The sequence below is a fragment of the Rutidosis leptorrhynchoides genome, chromosome 2, assembly GCF_046630445.1.
Source record: "Rutidosis leptorrhynchoides isolate AG116_Rl617_1_P2 chromosome 2, CSIRO_AGI_Rlap_v1, whole genome shotgun sequence".
Classification (NCBI taxonomy): Eukaryota; Viridiplantae; Streptophyta; class Magnoliopsida; order Asterales; family Asteraceae; genus Rutidosis; species Rutidosis leptorrhynchoides.
This window is the reverse complement of record NC_092334.1, coordinates 587,453,497-587,476,882: the sequence shown is the minus strand read 5'-3', so window position 1 is coordinate 587,476,882 and position 23,386 is coordinate 587,453,497. Positions and strand designations below refer to the sequence as shown.

Sequence of the window (23,386 nt, the reverse complement as noted above, 5' to 3'; positions counted from 1 at the left end):
CTCAGAAAAATTCCAAATTCTTAAATTAAATTCCTTTATTTATTTTGGTCATTATGGTATAAAATTCGATCATTAACTATTAAATAAAAATTACATTAATTATTCACTCCTAATCCCAAGTAAAATATAAAAAGTTTTAAAAATTCAACAAATAGTTCCTAAATACATTTTTAATAAGCCTAAAATTTATATTACTCATTTTCGGATCACCGTTTATTTTAAAATCATATAAGTTTGAATTTAACTTGATTAATATCACTCGAAACAGCAAACGAGTATTACAATCATTTAATATTTATTTTTAATATATTTTATTTATATATATAGATATATTTTAAATAATAATTATTATAATATCCTATTTTTATTTTATTTATTCAATTCTAATGATTAACTGGTATTTTATTACTTCACATTATTATACATATATATATATATATATATATATATATATATATATATATATATATATATATATATATATATATATATTCACATATTTTTATATTTATATATATATACATATATATATATATATACACATATTTATTTACAAATCAAATGTTCGTGAATCGTCGGGAATAGTCAAAGGTCAAATGTATACATAAACATAGTTCAAAGTTTTTGAGATTACAGTATTACAGACTTTGCTTATCGTGTCGGAAACATATAAAGATCAAGTTTAAATTTGGTCGAAAATTTTCGGGTCGTCACAGTACCTACCCGTTAAAGAAATTCCGTCCCGAAATTTGAGTGAGGTGGTCATGGTTAACAATAAAAATGTTTTCATGACGAATATGATTAGATAAATAGAGTTTTATCATCATTGAGTAATATGGATAGAAAAATTCGATTATTCGAAGAGTACGAATGAAGCTATCACAAAAGAGTGAAAAGAGTAGATGCAAGTTCGTCTTAACCGGTGACGTAGTCACGTTTGAATTTAGAAAAATAAGGTGCGTCTTAACTTTTGACGTTGTCTTGGTTGAATTCCGGAATTCAAGGGATATAAAGAAAATCTTCGAAATCTAAAAGATTTGATTCTTCGGCGAATAAAGAAATTAAGATCTCTATAATTAAATACGGTGATCTGCCTTGATTACTCTGTCTGATATTCCCATTATAAATTAAACTTTTTCCGTTCCATTATTTTCATCATTCCTATACTTTCTTTCTTAGTTCATACATCCAAAAGATTGTGAAAATGCTTAATCCCGTTCTAATCCTTGATATTTTCCTCATTACCATTTTTGTCATCTTTCTTTTTAATCTTCCATCAGAAAAATCTGTTTACTTCTACTATTACCTTAGGGTGATACTATTCTTAATTCTACCGTGTTTTTATATTGCTATTTGTACTAATATCTACGGTTTATAACCTCCGTGTTGTTATTGGGCTTTATATTTTCTCTTATATTTTGGAGCTCTTTGCCTTTTTATCCTCTACTCGACCTCTAGTAAAGCGAGTAATGGTCCAGAATTCGTAAGTATGGAGTTTTGAATGAACTTAATGTTCTAAACAAGAAAGAACGTAATAGCACGATTTGATTTGTCAAATTACCAGAATCACTGAGAATAGAACTATCAAGAATATACTTTCTTGATATGTTCAGAAGTAAACAGAATGAAAGAGTTATGTAACATGGCACATGATGATGTTATGAACTGTGAATCATCACGTTCCATTAGAAACTCAGCATGACTTACTGTAATATAATCACGTTGATCAAGTGTCATTATATTATACTAATTCATGCATCAATTTCTTTACATTTCTCCAGAATTCATTCATAAATTACACTTAGATTTCACAGAAGTTTCCAATATAATGAAACACAGGAAGCACGAAGAGGTATATAATTTCGGACGAGAATATTTATAAAAATATCCTCAGAAATATCGAAGATATTTATGATGATATTTTAGAATTTCCAAGTTTGAAGGTTGATGAAGAAATATCGAGGGCCGTATTTTGGAAAAGTTCATCGGCAGAGGCTTTTTCAATAACTGATTACATTCGAATCCTTAACGTTATGGTTAGTTTTCATTTTTTATCTATTGTTCTTACGTTAATTCTACTTATTTATATTTATATCTTAAACTGTTTTAATAAATTTGTTGACTGGACAGACGCAAGGTAGGTCTCGCGACCTTGCCCCTCGTTATGTAGACGCAGGGTATATCCTTGCGACCTTGCGCATTTGACATGTTCACTACGCAAGGTCAATACTGCGACCTTGCGCAATGATGATGCAGGCACAAGGTGATACTTGCGTCCTTGGGCCTAGTAAATGTGTCACTTTTTTCTGACCAAATCTATTTTATACAGGATAATTGTCCGAAGAATAAAAGACCTCTTCGTGGCTTGAAACCCACTGAGATTGAGAATGCGTGTCAATGGTGGATAAGCAGTAACTCGTACTTTCAAGGCATAAATGTTGATGACGAGGAGCCTGTCAATGAGCCTGTCAATGAGCCTATCCATGAGCATGTGGATAATGAGGAGCCTGTGCTTGATCACCCTATCGACAAGATAGATTTACATCGCCTATACTCGTCATTAGTGAAACGATTGGAAAATCAAGAAAAAGAGTTGTCTGAGTGTAAGAAACAAGTGTCCGAATAAGAAAAACGATTGTCGGATCAGGAAAAACGGTTATCCAAACTAGAAGAACATGATGATGAGCAAGATGATATTATTGCTCGATCGCTATCTGACAATGAGAACGAGAAATCAGATCCACGAGTTAGACGTGGTAAACACAAAAGACGGCCAACTAATATCTTAAGCTCCCCGTTCACAACACCGGGCTACAGAAAACATGTTGAGAAGGTTAGTGTATTGTATAAATATAACTTACTTCTGGTGTCTTCTGTAATTCATGAGGCGCAAGACACAATAAAAGGCGCAAGACTAATCTTGCGTCTTGCGTCCTCTGTGATCTTCTCGGCGCAAGGCCTTGCCTTTGCGCATGGTTAGGAAGGCGCAAGGCATACCTTGCGTTCTTTGCGTCTACCTTAATGATAGATAAAAGTAATATTATTTTTATACTTACAACTACGCCAATGAGATAGTAACACATCAGAAATTTATTTTCCTTGTTAGTGATCACATTAGTTACGCTTCCCGGGTTGTGCATCCTGATGTTATGTAGGTAAATTGGAAGCATTCGGAATGAGTCATCACTACTACCGTGAAGAATTTGTAATGTATGACATTTGGCCCTCCATTCTTGATTGTAAGATATGCTCACACCAAACCGGTTGCCTATTGTAACAGTCTAGCTTTGGCCCTAGTGGTAATGACCTATTTACCCTTCTGTGCTAATATAGTGATTTTAATAGTTATGTGTTTTATAATTATTGTGTATGAGATAATGTGTGTTTTGTGACAAGGGTCACAGAACATATTTTCTTTTGTGAATTGGACTTAGAATGAATAAGTTATTATAGATTTTGGATTTCAGATAACTCGTAAATACCCGTGTGTTAGACGGAAGAGTTACCTATGTGTGAAGAAACCTAAACATAAGATATATACTCTGTACGTTTTTCTAATTTACCATTTTTGGTAATTCACAACCCTAAACACACCTTTGCTCTTTAAATTCTAAAATCAAAAAGTGTAAATCAAAGTTTGTGATTTCTGCATCCAATTCAAGTGTTTCCAAGGATCAAATCAAGATAAAAATCTCAGATTTTGGTGAATTAAGGTTGTTAATGAGTTTTATCAAAGTAAGTTTTTTATGGTTAATTCATGCTTTTGAATGTGTTTGTTATGCTAAATTGAGGTAGAAATAAGTTATATATGTATTATGTGTTATTCTTGAGCCTTTGGATTGATCAAAACAAGCAGAAATCGAGTTTTAGGTGTCAAAAACTCAAAAACGGCTACCTAATGTTGTTCTTCAGCATCCGTACGAGTGACAGCTTAACCACGCGGTTGAGCACACTTTTGAGGGCTCAACCATGCGGTTGAGGGCTCAACCACGCGGTTGAGCAGTGGTCAACTTTTGATAAAATTGAAAATGGTGTAACTTTCAAACCGTAACTCCGTTTTTGACAAATAAACTATCGTTGGAATCGTCTTGAGGTCTACTTTCCAATGATAAGGTTTTAAAACACTAAATCAAACTTTAGGTTGGGTGTAAAAATCTCAAATTGCAGGTCTGCTGCTGTTCTTGCTCAACCGTGCGTTTAAGGCACTCACCCGTACGAGTGAAGTGACCAACCGTGCGAGTGAGACACTAAACCATGTGAGTAAGTTTAAAAATCACTCGTACAAGTGATAGTCAGTCGTGATAGTGAGGATACTCACCCGTACGAATGAGCTAGTCAGCCGCACGAGTGAGACCTCATCCGTACGAGTGACAGTGCTTGTATATTTGGGCCAAGTGCAATTCTGACCCATTTACTATGTTACTGTGTTTATTTATTTAGATCTGTAACCTGATTGAAAAGTGTACTAACTAGAGGTATGATATTCTCAGGTGATAAACGGAAAGGTGAAGGCTGAGTGATATAAGACAACTGAGTACTTGTGCTTCCAGGTGAGTGTGATTATCTTTATGGGCATGATTATACAATGACAAGTGTAGTAATGAGTGTCATGCTTATAATTAGACTATTTATGAGTCTGTGACTAGTGCAGTGACTATATGTGATTATGTGCACACCCAGTGCCAACATCGATGGTGTAATTCCGACGTAAGAGGTCAACCCTATTTACCTTAGTGTCAGGTAATAGTGTTGGGTCCGTTATTACTGATTAGTGTTATAGTGTGAATGACGAGTGCGTCACGTCTGGAGGACTATACTAGTGATTCAGTAATAGGGGCTATCGGTATATTCTAGCTTGATCAGCTATGGGTTGCCGGTCCTCTTGTGTATGGCTCTAAGTGAATAGTGAATAGTGACTAGTGCCTTTAAGATGTGTTTGATGTTTGTAGTGATGTCCACATAGATATTGTCATTCACTTAGCGTTATGCTAATTCCACCACAGTGTTTTGCCCTGCAGATGTGTATTAATAGCTGCAGATGTTTGACACAGTGATACTCTGAGGATTTTGGTAATAAATAATATGTTTAAATGGTTTGTAGTAATAACGTAACACCTGTGATTTTCTGTGATCATATATTTATTTATTTAATATATGATGTGTAATTAATAAGTCTTCTGCTGTGAGTGTCTCTAAAAAAATGTGTAAAAAGTACGGTGTTACACCTATATCTTCGCGTATATCTTTCGGTTTATATTCTCGATTTGCAAACTTGAATGAATCCATAAGAATACTACCCAACACCCTTTTGCTTGCATGTTTATTGTTTCCCATAATTTGTGTGCGTGAACATGTGTGTACGTCATGCAATTTTTTTTACCATAAAGTTCTCAGTGTGTCCTATTTTGTAAGCACTACATTTCCAATCACAGTTTGGAAACACACATTTAGCTGTGTATCGAGATTTGTCTGACTTTACCGGCTTGATTTGGAAGTTTTCTTCAAGGCATTTTCTAAACAGATTGTTTATAAACTCATCCTTATTCAAAAACGTCTGACGAACTTTAATTAAATCAGATACCTTATACGTGGTTGGTATTTGGGTGGTAAATTCAGGCTCTTCCTCTTGCTGACTCGCAAGACGTGGCATATTCCAGAATAAATCTCGTTTTTCTTCTTCATCTTCATCTTCATCTTCATCTTCATTGTCTTCGTCTTTTGCTTCATCCGAATCACTAGATGCGACAACAGATTCAAACGGGTGGTCTGTTTTTCTAATTTTACATACGTTCTCAACACCATGGCTAAAGGAGGTGGTATTTCAGGTAGTTACTCTTCTTAATTTTTATTATAGAGGTATTGTTCTGGCAGGTGTGTTTCTGGATTTTGTTGGTGATGGTGTGTTTCTTGATTTCGTTGTGGGTGGTGTATTTCTGGGTTTGGTTGTGGGTGGTGTATTTCTGAGTTTGGTTGTGGCTGGTGTGTTTCTGGGTTTCGTTGTAGCTGGTGCATTCATACTCTCTCGACAATATAAATATCAATAGGGGCGTTTGCGATTACGTATTGTAAAAACTCATGAAAGTCTTCATAATCATCCGTAATATCAAAAACATGATTATCTACCACATATCTCATTAAAACAGGTGCATTGAGTGGCATATCAAGCTTATTAAGAACATTTTTTAACAATATTCTTCGATTCATGGTTTTTGGGTGCAATTGGAAGTTTTAACTGAATTCTAAAACAATTTAGGGGCAATGGGAATGTTGTTAATAAATTGAAAAGAACCCCCACAACATAGATGAACAACAAAATTTTTATCATTACCACAATTCATTAATAATTAAATAAGTGCAAAAATGCTTAAATGTGTACCTTTACGTGCCTATAATCTCTGAAATTAATTTGAAATAATGGAATATGAGAGTGTTAATAAACTCTACCAGGGTCATTCTATATATCTCAACAAAATATATCCGTAAATATCTGAGAAATCCAACAAAATCTTATCCAGAAAATCTTATCTTGACATGATAAGACGCAAGGACGCAAGGTCGCAAGTCCATTAGTTTTGCGTCTTGCGCGGGCGTGGTCGCAAGGTGTCTTGCGACTTGCGCGGGCATTATGTCAACTTTTTTTTTCTGGGCTCTGACGCAAAAACGTGGAAAAACTTGGGCAAAAAAGTGATAAACCCAAAATGAAGATAAATATATCCTCAATTACACTAAAAAAGGTGGGACATACACATACTCTCTATCACACTCCATCACCCCATTACTATTACAAACTCCATCACACATCATATTTGTCACATCAACACTAATCTCCACAAAAACACACCATCACATCTCATCACGTCATCACCATTAAAATGGTCTTAGTGGAGTCTTTCCAATACTTTCAATCGGTAAATATACATGTTATCCCCATAAAAAAATTATTTGGTAAACTTCTTTAGAGTTGCTATTACTTACTAAGAAACCTTTCAATGTTATCTACCATACCTTAATATTGTGTGAGCTAAGAAATAACTCAATTTACACATACGTATAAAATTCTTGCTATATACTTTCACATAAAACTAAACTTAAATAAACAAACATCTTCCTCGGTGGAAAATCTTAAAAGAACATGTAAAGCCACTAATCATTTGTGGGATTTTTATTTCATAACTAATAGTCATTTAGATGAAAAGGAAAATATATATATATATATATATAAACTTGTTATAATTCAGTAGTTTATAACTACCTTTGACTTATTTACTAATTAGAGACTTATACATATAAGTAAGAAAAGAGAGAGAGTTTATATATATATGAAATATATATCAAAGTGTGTTTATGAAGGCTAACATAGAGGCCTTATTTATAGTGTAAAATATTACTATGCAAGCTATACAAAGTTGACTAAAATTTATCATCCATATGACTTTTTGTACTCATATTATAACACTCTCCCTTGGATGATCAATTTTATTAGAGTGCAACTAGTACTGTCTCATTAAGAACCTTGCTAAAGAAAAACCCAGTGGGATAAAAACTTTAGTCAAGGGAAAAAGAGTGCAGTATAGAGTTGACTCCCCCTCAAGTAGACATCGCTGAGTCGTCACATATTTTGAACTTGCTTCATGCCAATATTGTGAACGTGTGTTCTGAAAACAGCGATTGACAGTGCTTTGGTATAAAGATCAGCAGAGTTGTTGATTGAACGTATCTCATTTTAATCTGGTTGTCTTATATGAGAAGAACCTGAGGTTTTCATCTGAAAATTTATCATCTAAATCTTTTATGTACAAGTTTAGCCTCTGTGATTTGTCTACAGTCTCCTTCATGGCTTGCTTAAACCCTTGTTTCAATTCCTATTCCCTTTTAGTCATTTCTGAGCCTTACCAACATACCATTCTTTTCCATCAAACTTATGACCGTTAAGACCGTCTATAGCTTTGGCGCCTCGTCAGTATTTATATTTTATTCAGTCACTTTTGATACTATTCTTTCATTTGTATTATGCAAGCTGCATTATCTTCATATATAGTTGTTGGTGAAGATAGTTGTTAGTCTTTTATAGCGTTTTAGTCCACAAGAATCAATAATGATTTGTGTCATTGATCTCAACCAAACACATTTTCGAGTAGTTTCATATAATGCAATCACTTCGACATGATTTGATGATGTTGCAACAAGTGTTTGTTTTAAGAACGCCATGATTTTGTGGTACCTCCATTTAGGAATACATATCGAGTTTGAGATTTATCTTTATGAGGATTTGATGAATGACCTGCATATACATAGTTAACCAAATCTTGTTTTGAAACGTTAGAATAAAATAATTTTAAATCAGCAGTTTATCAAGGGTATCAAAATATGTGTTTATCCCATTCCAATGTCTTTTTGTAAGGGCAGAGTTGAACCTTGTTAATAAATTAACTGTAAAAGAAATGTCAGGTCTTGTACAATTTGTAAGATACATAACAGCCCCAATTGCACTAATATATGGAACTTCTGATCCGTTAATATCTTCATGATCTTCACGGGGATGAAATGGATCAGTGTCAATATTGAGTGATCTAAAAACCAATTGGTTTTATCTTTAAAAAATGTTTTAAAATCTTTTCAGTATAAGTTGTTTGATGTACAAGTAGACCATTAGGCATATGCTCAATTTGCAATCCAAGGTAATACTTGGTTTTTTCAAGATCTTTTATTTCAAAATAATTCTTTAGAAGTTGAATAATTTCATAGATTTCTTTATCTATTCATATGATGTTAAGAATATTGACATAAACAACTACGATCACATATCCGAACATTGTTTTTATAAAACATACGTGCAAAATAAGTTTATATGTATACCCTTTTTTATCAAGTAATCACTTAATCAGTTATACTATTGTATCAACCCATATAAAAATCTTTGTGATTCAATGGAATACATTTCTTTGAGTTTTGCATTAGATGCTTATGATACCATAAACCCTTCAGGTATATTCATATATATCACCATCAAGTGATCCATACAGATAAGTAGTTATGACATCCATGAGATGCATTTAAGTAACTACCAGGTTGATTAAGTATCTAATAAGTAATTGTATCAATTAGAGGAGGATAAGTTTTCCTCATAATTCATTTCTGGTCTTTGTGGGAAATCTTGAGTTACAAGTCTAGTTTTGCCTTGTAACTTCATTTGCACATTTTTTTTTTTTTTTTTTTTGGATAAAAATTCATTTATATCCCATACGTTTCACATCTTTAAAAGTGATAACGATTGATCCGAAAAATTTTCTTTTATTGAGCGATTCTAATTCAGCTCGTATTGCTCCTTTCCATTGAGCTCAATCATGTCCATTTTGTATATTCAATGACAGATTTTAGTTCCAGATCATCATCTTTATTCATGATGTCATTGTAAAATTATATGAAAATATCTCATAGAGATTTTAATCTCATTTCGGTTCCATAATATTGCATAATTTATCGTAATTTTAGTATTTACATTTATCAATATCCTCTGCAGAAGGAATATTGATTTATGGTTCTTCTTGAACACTTTCTTTTACCTCATTATCAGCTGATTTTCTTTTTCGAGGATTTTTATCTTCAGAACCAATTGATCTTCCACGTTTGATGCGTGGCAAAGACTCAACAGTGACATTATTGCCAGCTTTTGGAATTTCAGTTCGAGCTGGAGCATTTATCGCTGGTATATATGATTTAGTCATTTTTTTTTATATCTGTAAATGCATAAAGTAATTAATTTGCAAGTTCTTGCATATGCATTATTTTTGAACTTTCGTTTCACATTCTTTTGTGCGAGTTCAATATACCTTAATTGATGTTCACATCATGAAGCATCATTTTATTTATTTTTTTACTTCACCCCCTAATCTAGGGAACAATGTTTTATTAAAATGACAATCAGCAAAACGTGCTGTAAAAACATCACCCATCATGGGTTCAGTATATCTTATGATTGAAGATGTTTTATATCCAAAATATATTACCATCTTTCTTTGAAAAACCATTTTATGGTGTTGTGGTGATACATTTGGAACATACACTGCACAACCAATGTTCTAAGGTGGAAAATATTTGGCTCTTGGCCAAAATCAAGTAGTAAGTGAAAATATTTATGACTTCCACATGGTATAATGCGAATTAATGTCGCAGCATGTAAATTTACATGTCCACATATAAATATTGAGAGTTTTGTACTCATTATCAATTGTCTAGTTATTAGCTGCAAGCGTTTATCTATTGATTCAGCTAAACCAATTTTGTGTATGCACATGAACAACTGGATGTTCAACAACAATCCCTGTAGATATATAATGATCATTAAATGCTTGAAATGTTAACTCACCAGCATTATCAAGTATCATTTTTTAATGGTGTAATCAGAATAATGTGTTCTCAATTTAATAATTTGTGCAAGAAACTTTGCAAATGCCATATTACGGCTTGATAACACATAAACATGAGACCATCCGCTAGATGCGTCTATTAGAACCATGAAATATCAAAATGGTCCACATATTGGATGAATTGGTCCATATATATAACCTTGAATTCTTTCAAGAAATATTTGTGATTCCTTTTCACAATATACTTTTCATTAATCACCATATGTGCTTTTTCATTAATCACCATATGCGTTTTTCATCATACATCTTTTTTCACCATATGCGCTTTTAATCATAAGCGCTGTGCTTTTTCATTTTTTTTATTAATCGTTCTCTTTTTTTCTTTTTATAGAACTATACAATCATTTTTTATATATCATCATTTAAGATTTATCTCATGGGAATGATTCGTACTGCAAATGGAGTGAAATATTTGACGGTGTACTAACATTTGCCAGTTTTTTTAATAAGAAAATATATAACAAAAATTTTGTAAATATTGTTCAAGTTTTGTTATTTAGAAATTTAAAAATCATTTTAAGTTGAATGTATGTGAAGCAACTTCACATGTATGAATTAAAACTGAGATTATTTAGTAGCTAGTGGTACGTTTTAGTATCATATCAAATATCAATATCAATAGTAGTTAGCCACTTAACTGGCCCACTTTTTCGGGTGGCCCAAAAAGAAGGCCCACTGTAACGCTGCAGAAAACTTAAAGGAGTGGTTCCGCTGGGTGTCAACTATATATATTTTAAAGGGTATTTTGGGTAGTTAAGTAAAAATATAGTGGATCTATAAGAAATAGGAGTGGAAATATCATCTCCCTTTAGACAATAGACCTTTGATACAGAACCTTTTTTTTTTTTTTTTTTTTTGTACTTGCTATACATAGAGTATCAAAAACACTTAAATATGTTTTGCCAAAAAAAGAGAAAAACAAGTATTTACATATTTGCATTTTCAATTTGTTCAATCTGTGATTTTTTTTTTTTTAAAGTTTGATGATGACATGAAAGAGACATGTCAAACACAAACAAACATACGCAAAATTGTCAATGGGAACTACCAATTGGACCGGTTTCTTTTCATTAACAATGTGCACCATCAATTTAGTACCCATCATGTCCTATTTTCATGCTTTTTTTTTTTTTTGAGTCTAATCATGATCATGAATACTGTAAAATTTGCTCTAAACAACTTACTTCCATTTATCTTTTTTAATCTTATTTTTTACTCCGGTTACCACCACAAAACATAGGCCGACGACAACCGTCATCCACCAACGACCACACTACTTTCACATTAATCAATTCTTTTGCCTCTGCTCCTTCCCAACTTACAATAATTGTTTGTCTCTCAACTTTCATCTTCCGTCTCCATAAACCCAAAACTACCATTTCTATTACTATAATTTTAAAACTACCCTTCTAACTAAATCAGTCATGATTTCTTGGGTACGTATTATTGTTTAATTATTAAGTAGGACCTGTAAGGAAGAAGATGTATATGCAAATAACTATATGAAAAGATTTTACCCATTTTTAGAATGAAAATGATTCATACTATGTAAACTCTCTAATCTCTATGGGTTGAAATGCTGCGTTACTACCGAAGCCAAATTAACATTTCTTCCTATGGTCAATTAATTTTGCCAAAAAACTCAAGTGGGAAATTAAATAATGGATGGATATAAAAAAATTAGTCATCGCTGATATGAAATGTGAAAGAGCAACAGGAGCAAGGAATGTGGGTGGAGAAAAATTAACAGGAAAGAGAAACAAAACAAAACGGAAAAACAATAGGAAGTATATTTTTTTTAATTATAGAAGGAGACCACTTCATTTTCAATACTTCATTTTTTGACAAAAAGCTACTCCATTTTACCATTTTTTTATTATTTTAACTTTTAAGATTTACTTAAAAATACAAACTACTTTTTGTATTTTAACTTTTAAGATTTACTTTTAATAAAAATACAAACTACTTTTTTGTATTTTAACTTTTAAGATTATAAATTTAAGAATAAACATTAGTATGCATGAAATAAATAATGATTAATTGCATAAGTAATCATACATGTTAAATAACATATAAAGACCCCATCGTATTCGTATTGATCGGAATTAATCTCGACCCATGGTACCGTGTTGTCAAATGACGTGTTGCGTACATAAAGTACCGTGTTGTCAAATGACGTGTTACGTACAATCATGAGGTCTTATTAACATAAATATAAATGTTAGTGAAGTTAATAAGAGTTAGATTACATAAAATATAATTCAGGCGGTATAACCGATCATATATAATTTAAATAACATAAATATAAATGTTAGTGAAATTAGTAAAAGTTAGATTGCAGAAATATAATTCAGGTGGTATAACCGACCATATATAATTTAGGTGGCAGAGCCAACCATATAATAAGAACAATACAAATGCACTAAGAACTTAATAAAAATTAGTAGTTCAAAATGTTAGTAGTTCAAAATTTGATATATTCGAGTCTGAAAATTATTAATAATTTCATACCTTGATTAGTGACTCGTGATCGTTTGAGATATCCTTTGATTACACTAAGCTCATCGTGCTGATAACATGTTATAATTCAGTAGTTTATAACTACCTTTGGCTTATTTACTAATTAGAGACTTATACATATAAGTAAGAAAAGAGAGAGAGTTTATATATATATGAAATATATATCAAAGTGTGTTTATGAAGGCTAACATAGAGGCCTTATTTATAGTGTAAAATATTACTATGCAAGCTATACAAAGTTGACTAAAATTTATCATCCATATGACTTTTTGTACTCATATTATAACAAAACTATTATAATTATGGGGTTGCATTTGCTAGTGCAATAATTTGGAAAGAAGATAATAATTGATGAAACAGGTGAATACGGTGCCCATGTGACATCGTAGCTTCCTTTGGAATGAAACATAAATGCATCACGATTTATAAAAAAATAATATAAAGATTTTAGTTCTGGTTATAATTCGTATCAACGCCTAGCTTATATTTGTTGTTGTTCACTTTAGTAAAATTATCAAAACTTGTTACCGGATTTAATAAGAGTTTAATATCATCATTTTGTATTGAATTTCCGTTGAATATGAAGATTTTTTTGGTGTTTATTATGCATAATAATACATAATTACGTCCATGTCATCTATACTATCTAATATAATTTAATCTTTTATCACATTATATCATGTTACATGTCATTATTATACATCTTAGGTGATGTTATAATTGTGTAATTAACATTAAACTTAATCATCTCAATCTCAAATAATAATATTATAACCAATAATAAAATACTCATTAAAACTCTACTAATTATTTAATTAAAAACTCTACTAATTACTCCGTATTTATTTATTTGATCTCTTACGATCATTCTTTTACGCTGTATTCTCGAGTTTATTTTTAAGCGGAAAGGAGTGGAAAAGAAAGGGGATGAGAGTGTTTTACTATCCTTCCTAATCCGCCCAAATATGGGCGGAGAGTGTTGTTAACAAATTATAACTGTACTATCCCCTCTAATCCTCTACTCTCTTCTCCTTTCCACTTAAAATAAAAACTCGAGAATCGCTATTATTTTATAATCTGTCTGTTTCCTTTCCTTTCTGTTAAAAAAAAAAAAAAACTCGAGAATGCAGCGTTAGTGACAATTGTTCTCAAATTCTAATCAATAAATTCCAGGTTTGCAAATCAATATGTATTTATGTATTCTAATGATTTCCGTGATTCAATATGAATTCATGTTTGGGAATCAATATATAGTGATTCATTAAATTGTTGTTCTCAAATATGAATTCAGGTTTAGATTCAATACGTATTCTCAATTATACCTCTTGATGTTTGGTCGAAATTACACGTATGAGCCTTAAGTTTGTTTTCTTTTCTTTTTGTGTGTGTGTGTGTGTGTGTGGATGAACCTAATGTTTACACTTCACGGTTGGTACCTAATGCTAACAACATCGTTAAAGTCAGTCAGATGCCTCACACATGAGGGTAGTTTCGTCAAAATGGATTTCCCCATCACTTCTTCGCCAAATTGCTAATCACAAACCTGAACACCCTTTCTAGTCCAAATCAAAATCAAACCCTAACAACTTATTTTAATCCTAAACAAATCTAATCGAATTCAAAAACTTAATATAATCATATTAAAATACAAATCCAAATGCAAATCAATAGTAACAGATGTAATTTGATTTTCAATTTCAAATGGTGACATATCGAATTCAATTTGACGAATGTAGCAAAGGAACAAAAGAATGTCGAGGACAATTGTGACAAAATAATTTGTTGCTAACAGACCTAGTTCTCGCGCAGGTACCGATGTTTACAGAACAACACACAATCATTGTATTACGTCACCACATCGAAATCAAGCTATACTCCTTTGGTAGTTCACCAACTCATCACACCGTCTCCGATCAGAACGAGACTGTCACAGATCTGATCAGCAAGCCCATGGTATTTAGAAGACGGACGAAGCAACTTGAACAGAAACATCAAAGCAACAGTGATGGGGTTTCAATATCCAATAGTGGTTGAGGGGTGAATCCGGTGGCGAAATAAGTCAACAACGATGTTTGGTTTTGAAACGGGAGATTAAATCTACAACGAATCTAACAAAATTAATTTCGGCAGGTGACTGTATATGATCCGGTGGTCGTGCTAGTTGTGTTGTTCAGGTGGTAGATCTGAAGATATGAAAACGTGAAACTCTGACCGTGTGGCGGTGGAGCTCTCGACAATGGATTAAAGTAGAACAATAAAGGTGAAGAAGCTTTCGATTGAACCCTAATTTGTGGGTTGTGTGAACAAATGAGATGATGTTAGAAGGTTTAATTAGTTAAAAGAGAAGACAAAAAGAAAAAGGACGGATTTACCCTAATGTGTGAGGCACATGATTGATTTTAACGAAAATATTTAACAGTCATTAGCATTAGGTACCAACTATGTAACAAGTGCAAACATTAAGTTCATACACGCAACAAAAAAACTTAAGGCTCATCCGTGTAATTTCAACCAAACATCAGGTACCAAACGTGTAATTTTCTCTTTATATTTCTTATGCAATTTAATACTCCAGTTTTTAGTATCACTATTTGCTAAACTCTGAAAAAAGTGGAAATACATTATATCATAGCAAAGGCATCTTGACGATTTGATGACTTTTAAGTGATCTCTGATTTATAAGTGCTCTATGATTTGTAGTGTTCAAAACAAATGGAAATATAATGCTTATAAGAGGCTTTATATCAGGAGTAGTCTTTTAGTTTGTTGGCTACTAGTTTTTGCTTATCCTCAAGCAAATCAGTCTTTAACAATGAGAAACAGCAATATCTAGGTGATTTTCCCTTTACAATTCAAACGCTTTTAAGAAATATACGAACAAAAATCGAGATGTAAAGACGATTTAAGCCAATCTCTCAAACCTAAAACAAATGAGTATCTCTTAACACTTAAACTATACTTTTTTGCCTCGAAGAATTATTTCTTAAATACTGATCAAAACGCTAGTCAAAACGACCTTCAATCACTATCCAACCATAAGATGAATAAACGCTTAAACCAAGTCGAAATTTACATCCTTCAAAAAATTTAAAGTTTAAGACTTAACCGGGCGTAAGCATCTAGGTAACATGTCAAAAGAAACACAAAGGAGTCAAAGTACATCCAGTTGGGCTGATCGGATTGGTCATGACACGAATAAACATTGGTTCAAAATGGTTACGAACGCCGAATCAATCAAACTTTATAAGGTTTAGTATTTGTAACGTGACATTTACACATACTAAGATAACTTAAGACACTATTGCAATAACTAGTAGTAAGAATTTAAAAGAGTGATAGCTATAAAGAGATTCGTACATATGTTTGTGTATTGATCCACTTTAACTTTCGACTCTCCCAATTTTATCTTGTCTACAAAAGATCCTAAATATATAATTGCTCGATGTACATGGTTATATATTCCCTAACTTACCTTGTTAAGAAGGTTTTTCCAGTGTCCAAGTCCAATGACTACTACCCTACAGCACAAACAAATGTAATAATGTCGATCACATGTCCAATTATATGAGGCATCACAATGAAATGGTGTTTATATATTATGAGATAAACACAAAAATTCTTAACTTTAACTTTGATTGATATTTAAAACAATGAGTGACATTTTTTTGTCTTTCAAGTTTATACCCTCAATTCTAAAATGGAACATCGTATGATGAATTTGTTATTTATGATGTAGGTAGAATGTGGTGTGTGTGTGTGCGCGCGCGTGTGCGTGCGTCAAAAATAAGGGTAAGATTTGAAATTTGGTTTCATGTGTTTTTCATTCTTTTTTTTTAAAGCTTAGGCTTCTCCTAGTAACTATTTGTTTCTAGCACTCTATATATAGAGATATGTATTGAGTATTCGAGTGCTAACAACCTGGGTGGACTGGCTTAAAATGGGTGTTAAATAAAAAGACTTAAAATCCTAAAGTGTAATCATACATTGGCTATGAAAACTCTACCCGAACATTAATATAACTTCGGAATTCATGGGACGCGGTTAATAAGGTCAAAAGGTAACTAATCATATCATACCTCATCAATCATGTCGTCAATCCTAATAAGTCAATTCCTAATCATTCACAGTACTCTCACGGGAAAAAAAACAACTCAATTATTGTCAAGAGTGGATAAAAGAGTAACATAGGAATTGTGGCTGACCTATGCTTACCATTCCTCGTGTCCCAAATCCACATCATCATAACGTGGCGAAGAGAATATGCACATGTATTCGTTACCAATGCATGTAATAACAGAATCTCGCAGTTTCAGATAGCAAGCGAATCACTCTTTCGGGTCAAAGTATTACGTTTCAGAAATATCATACCAGGTGATGTCACCTGAGATTGCAAACAACTCTTGAATCATATCATACCAGTCTTCAGTATTATTAGGTCCACAATCAAATAACCGATGAGCTGGGTACGTGTAATCAACCCCCTCAATCTCAACCCCTGTATCAAACTGCTAGTCATCCCCAGATATCTCGTTAAAAGTGTCCGTGGATAAGGTAATCACCCGATCTCTCACCTTCCCTGTCAAAGTAGTAGTGTGAGGAGGGTTGGTGCCTAAATCTCGCTTAGACTAGCTAGGGTAAGTAGAATTCCTTCCACGAAGAGCTTCAACTTCTGGAACCGCGCCTACATGGGGAGAGTCCAAAATTTAATTGAAGTGCAAGAGAACTGGCAACAAATTTTATATAGATAGAAGGTTGCGATTAACAAGGATCATCTTTTGTATGAAAGGCATATTGAGGCGAAGGTATGGAGAAGGTTTGCCGTTTAGAAAATGGGGTTGGTTGGCGGCGCTGAAACCGGTTACTATGGTCTATGGGGTTGAATCTGGAAAGCAGACATGTAGAAATGTAGAAGTATATCATGAGCAGGTATTAGAGTGGATGTCTACTCACAAGCAAGATTTGGGAACCAACCCTCCTCACACCACTACTTGACGGAGAAAGTGAGAGATCGAGTGATTATCAAATCTCGCTTGAGAGTAGACATCCAACTCTAATACCTCCTACATTTCTGCTTTCCGGATCCAACCTCATATTAACCGGCTTCAATGACACGAACCAACCCCATTTTTTAAACGGTTCAGATAGCTCATACCTTCACCATACCTTCGCCTCAATATGTCTTTCACACACACACAAAAAAAAAAAAAAAAAAAAAAAAAATTGTTAGTTGCAATCTTCTTGTCAACATAAAATTTGGTTGCCAATTCTCTAGAACTCACTTAAAAATTTGGAAAAATTTAGACTCTCCCGTGTAGGCGCGGTTCCAGGAGTTTCCTTGGTCCCCTTTCATGGCCTCTTTGTTCCTTCCATATCTACAAAACAGCTCACTACTCAAGTTAGTCAAAGCAACAAAAACATCACCATAATGCACAATACATCAAATTATTTAAGAATATAGCACTTAAACAATTGACACAAACAATCAAAAGCTCAAAACCTAATGACATACTCAACTTGTATGCAAGTAATCATCATGTCAGCATTTTATAGGGTTCAACAAAAATCCATTTAACTAAACACTTTGACCACCTGTTAAGCAATAATTACTAAATCTCCCATAATTATCAATACCACTTCCATTCATCTTAAACAACAATGTCAGTCGACATTAGTCGCAATTTCATACCTCCATCACAAATCAACTTAGACTACTTAACAAATTACCTAACCCATCAAACTTCTAGTTAGCAGATGGAAATAACATCATTAACTAAAGAACATAAAGAACTTAAAACTAACAGAATCAAATCAACATCAATTAAAACAAACGAATTAATAACTAATTACTTAAACAACTAGCAGATTTTAACTAACTAAAATTAAAAAAAATATGGATTAAATTAAACAAATAAACTAACATAAGGAAGAAATTGAAGGCACGAAGAAACCCCCTAAATTTCGTTTTAGGGTTTCGCAAAAAGTCAGGAGATTAAGCACGATTATGCCCGAAAAAGTGATGGATTCTTGTTGTTTGATACGAAATAAACAAAATTGATACAGGTTATATGCGATTTTAATGGAGAAAAGAGGGTGGATTTGTGAATATTAGGGTTTTGGAGTTGGGGATGAGCGTCGCACAGCAAAAGGGAAGAAAGAGACTTTGATTTAGAAAAACAAACGGCAGCGGCGCGGTCTGTTTTATTTGTGAAAGGGTCATGTTTGTTTACCTCTGGAATAGTTCAGTACTGAATGCTTAATCATTCAGGATTCAACGTGTTTGTTTCTGACCTCTGAATGACATATGGTGCTGAATGGTTCAGAATTAAGCTATGAACCATTCAGAGCAGAAACACTCTCTTAACCATTAAGAGCCTAAATTTTCTATAATATTGTTTTGAAAAAATATCCTGATCACTTAACTAACAAGTATATTAAATTTTTTATTAATGTAACACGTTAATAAGGTAATTTTACTCAATTCATATCATTCATTCTAAATTAGTATCAAACAGTTTATTTTCATTCAGAGCAAACTTTATTCAGAGGCTCTGAACCATTCAGATTCTGAACCATTCAACACTAAATCATTCAGTTTTATCAAACGCACCCGTAATTATCTAAATGTCAAATTCATTGGATATCCATTCGCTCCGATTCATTTAAATGGATATGGAAGACTTAAATGAATGATAAGTGATATGGATATCGATATGAGTGATATGAAAAATTAACAAATCGAGTATAGATGACAATTTATCATTATAGATATATCTATTTACCATTCGAAATACATATAAATATGTATATATATACTCAAATGTATGTATATATATTTATATTTTATTATATATGTACATTATAAACTATCAAAGTGTTATCGAAAATATAAATTGTGACTATACAACTATGTAAATAGTATTTAATTCATAAATCTTACATATATCACATATCTTTGTTAAAAATACTTTGATAATTTCATTTAATAATAAAAATATTGTTTTAAAAAAACATAACATCCAACGGATATTCATTAACATGTTTCATCCATGGATGAATTATATTTAAATGGATATGGATATAAATATGAATTTTAAAAATTAAATGAATATGGATAGGCTCACTCGATCCATATTCGATCCATTGTCATCCCTACATGTATAACCATTTTTGTTTTATACACAACCAATTATGTTCCACAGTACTATAGAGCATGATTGGTTGTGTATATAACAAAAATGGTTATGTGCACATCACTCCCCTTTCTGAAAATTGCGCGAAGTGAAATTATTGTGGGAGACACATAATTTACGTCTTACAATGTTTAAGCGTCAATCTTCAACTTAATTTTACGACGCCTATTCCTTTCCTAAAATTGTGACAGAACGATCCCCGGTGTCATTCTCTTCGTCTTCTCTTTACAACTATAATTCTTGTGTATTCCCAAATTCTTTTGGTGGTGTAAGAATATGCCCCAATCTCACGTAAGTTCTTCAAGGCGTAATTTTACGCCGGTGCTTATTTGGGTATAGACGGTATCTCTTTATTCTTCGTGATATTGACCAGATTTTAGATCCCTATTTGGCATTTCTATCCGCCCGCGCGCGAGATCAGATCGAGATCGCCCTTGATCCTTGCCAGCATCAATTTATAGTCAGCATCAATTCTACTACAATATGCACCTCTTACCAGCTTTTTCACGTAACGCTCTGAATTCTTGAAACACACAAAAGTAACTGAGAGTACTTTGACTTCACCAGTTAAACACACACTTTCACATCGTAATATCATCATTTGTTGCATTATAAATCAACCAATCAGCTACTTGGCTGACTTGTAACAAAATGAGATGTCATCTTTCTTTTGCAATGTATTTTATTTAGTGTAGGATTTCCTATTGATTTGTCCAGGGGATGGGATGTCAAAGAAGGCTTCTTGTCTGGTTTCTTATCCCCATTCAGTAAATTTGATACATAGACAGTTAGTTGCACTGACTCAGGGGCGGATTTGAGGTTGTTCAACACGTGCGTTGTCACATGGCCCATAAATCAAAGGGGCCTATAATCCAACATTGTGCAGTATTTATGAAAAATATTGTTATGACTGATGTTGGTATTTAACCTAATTTTTTAATATTTACTAAATTATTCTTACATATATTTAAAACTTTTGTATACAAAAGGCCTATTTTTTTGTTAATTGAACAAGGCCTGTATGAAAAAATGAAACTGACGGGACGCCTCTGCACTGACTAGGTTTCTAGTGCAAAAATATCAACGACGACTCCGTCCTAAAGGAGAATAAGGAGTAGGAGCAGAGCGGAGAATCTTTTTTGATTCTAGCCGAGAAGTCTACTAGAAGGAAGGATCAAGAATGTTAGATATTTTAGGAGCTAGATTTAACGACCCGTCCTAATCCATCTGGACGAATACATTACATTTGGTTACATCGCGAGGTACTTGACCTCTATATGATACATTTTACAAACATTGCATTCATTTTGAAAAGACAAACTTTCCTTACATCAAAAGTTGACGGCATGCATACCATTTCATAATATATCCAACTATAATTGACTTAATAATAATCTTGATGAACTCAATGACTCGAATGCAACGTCTTTTGAAATATGTCATGAATGACTCCAAGTAATATCTCTAATATGAGCAAATGCACAGCGGAAGATTTCTTTCATACCTGAGAATAAACATGCTTTCAAGTGTCAACCAAAAGGTTGGTGAGTTCATTAGTTTATCATAAACAATCATTTCCATTATTTTAATTGACCACAAGATTTCAGTTTATAAATATATGTACACTCGCAAGTGTATAAAACCGTTCTGCTTATGTTGAGGCCTCAGTAACCAACCTTAACAATAATATAATAAGTCATCTTCGCAAAGATGGATATGTACACTCGCAAGTGTATAAATAATCCTCGAAGTACTAAACATCTGCCTACTAGCTCTTATGTCTAGTGCAGCCTACAGGATGGGGGTGTTAAGCTCGATAGATCTATCTTTAGGATTCGAGCTTACATGCTCTTATAACATATAACTAAATTACCTAGCACATCAATCTGCAGAATATCATTTTTAATCACTTGTCTCTATTTCGTAAAGCATTTATAAAATATTGCATGTATTCTCAGCCCAAAATATATATTGCAAAAGCAATTAAAAATGGAGCAAATGAAACTCACAATATTGTATTTTGTAGTAAAAATACATATGACGACATTGAATAATGCAGGGTTGGTCGCGGATTCACGAACCTATATTATTTATATATATATATTAACACACATGATGATAATTAACCAGTTTTTATTTATATTATTAATATACTTCCTAGATTAATAAATTTATTAGCTATTCATTTATATGTATTTTAATTACTTAAAATTTATATATATAACTGATTTAGAGTATACGATATATCATGTATTATAAATATCCTATATTGATGTTTAGAATTATCATATTATGTATTAACACTTTATATTAATATATTTGTAATATTTATTTGTAATGTTAATAATAATAACTCATCGTAACGTAAATATATTTATTTTTAGTAATTGAAATAAGTACTTGATATTATTTAAAAAAAATTATCAATGTTAATATACTAGAAAAAAATATTTTAGCTTTAGTATTAGAAATCATAAATTAATAATATTAGTATTAAGTTTAATAACTTCAATAATGATTGTAATGATAATAATGTTAATGAAAATAATTATAACGATAATAATAATAATAATAATAATAATAATAATAATAATAATAATAATAATAATAATAATAATAATAATAATAATAATAATAATAATAATAATAATAATAATAATAACAAAGTGATAATAATATAAATTATATTAATGTTTATAATGAATCTCATAATATTAGTATTAGTAATAATAACATGTTAAAAAAAATAACAATATCAACAATAATGATAATAATAATAATAATAATAATAATAATAATAATAATAATAATAATAATAATAATAATAATAATAATAATAATAATAATAATAATAATAATAGTAATAATAATAATAATAATAGAAGTAATCTTAGTATGAAAACTACCTTATTAGGTTTTTTTTTTTTTAAATAATGTTACTGCCTAGTGTCGAACTCGTGACCTCCCGCTCGTTACACACTCCCTTAACCGTTGGGCCATTACCCATTTTCTGATTTAAAATCCATTCCATTTATTTTTAACCTATATTAATTGTTTCCTATTTTCTTCTCCATCATAACAACGATTCAGAACAATTCAGCAATCAAATTGAGTTACCAGATAAATTTTGATTTCAGAATAGAAACAGAAACATTTAACACACATTTAAATAAATTAACAAACGAGAAAAAGAAAAAGAAAAAAATAATTTATCACAGCCTCCTGCTGCTGTATATCGCGAAGACAAAA

At 32.0% G+C, this 23,386-nt stretch overlaps 1 long non-coding RNA gene across 1 annotated transcript; it reads right to left on the bottom strand.

The window, feature by feature from the left end:
* Positions 1-16,688: 16,688 nt before the first annotated feature.
* On the bottom strand, positions 16,689-19,098 carry LOC139893298 (uncharacterized). Its single transcript, XR_011774453.1, has 3 exons — positions 18,866-19,098; positions 18,227-18,319; positions 16,689-17,628 (listed from the first exon to the last, which is right to left on the bottom strand). It is a non-coding gene; the product is annotated as an uncharacterized lncRNA (long non-coding RNA).
* Between the last annotated feature and the right edge of the window lie 4,288 nt (positions 19,099-23,386).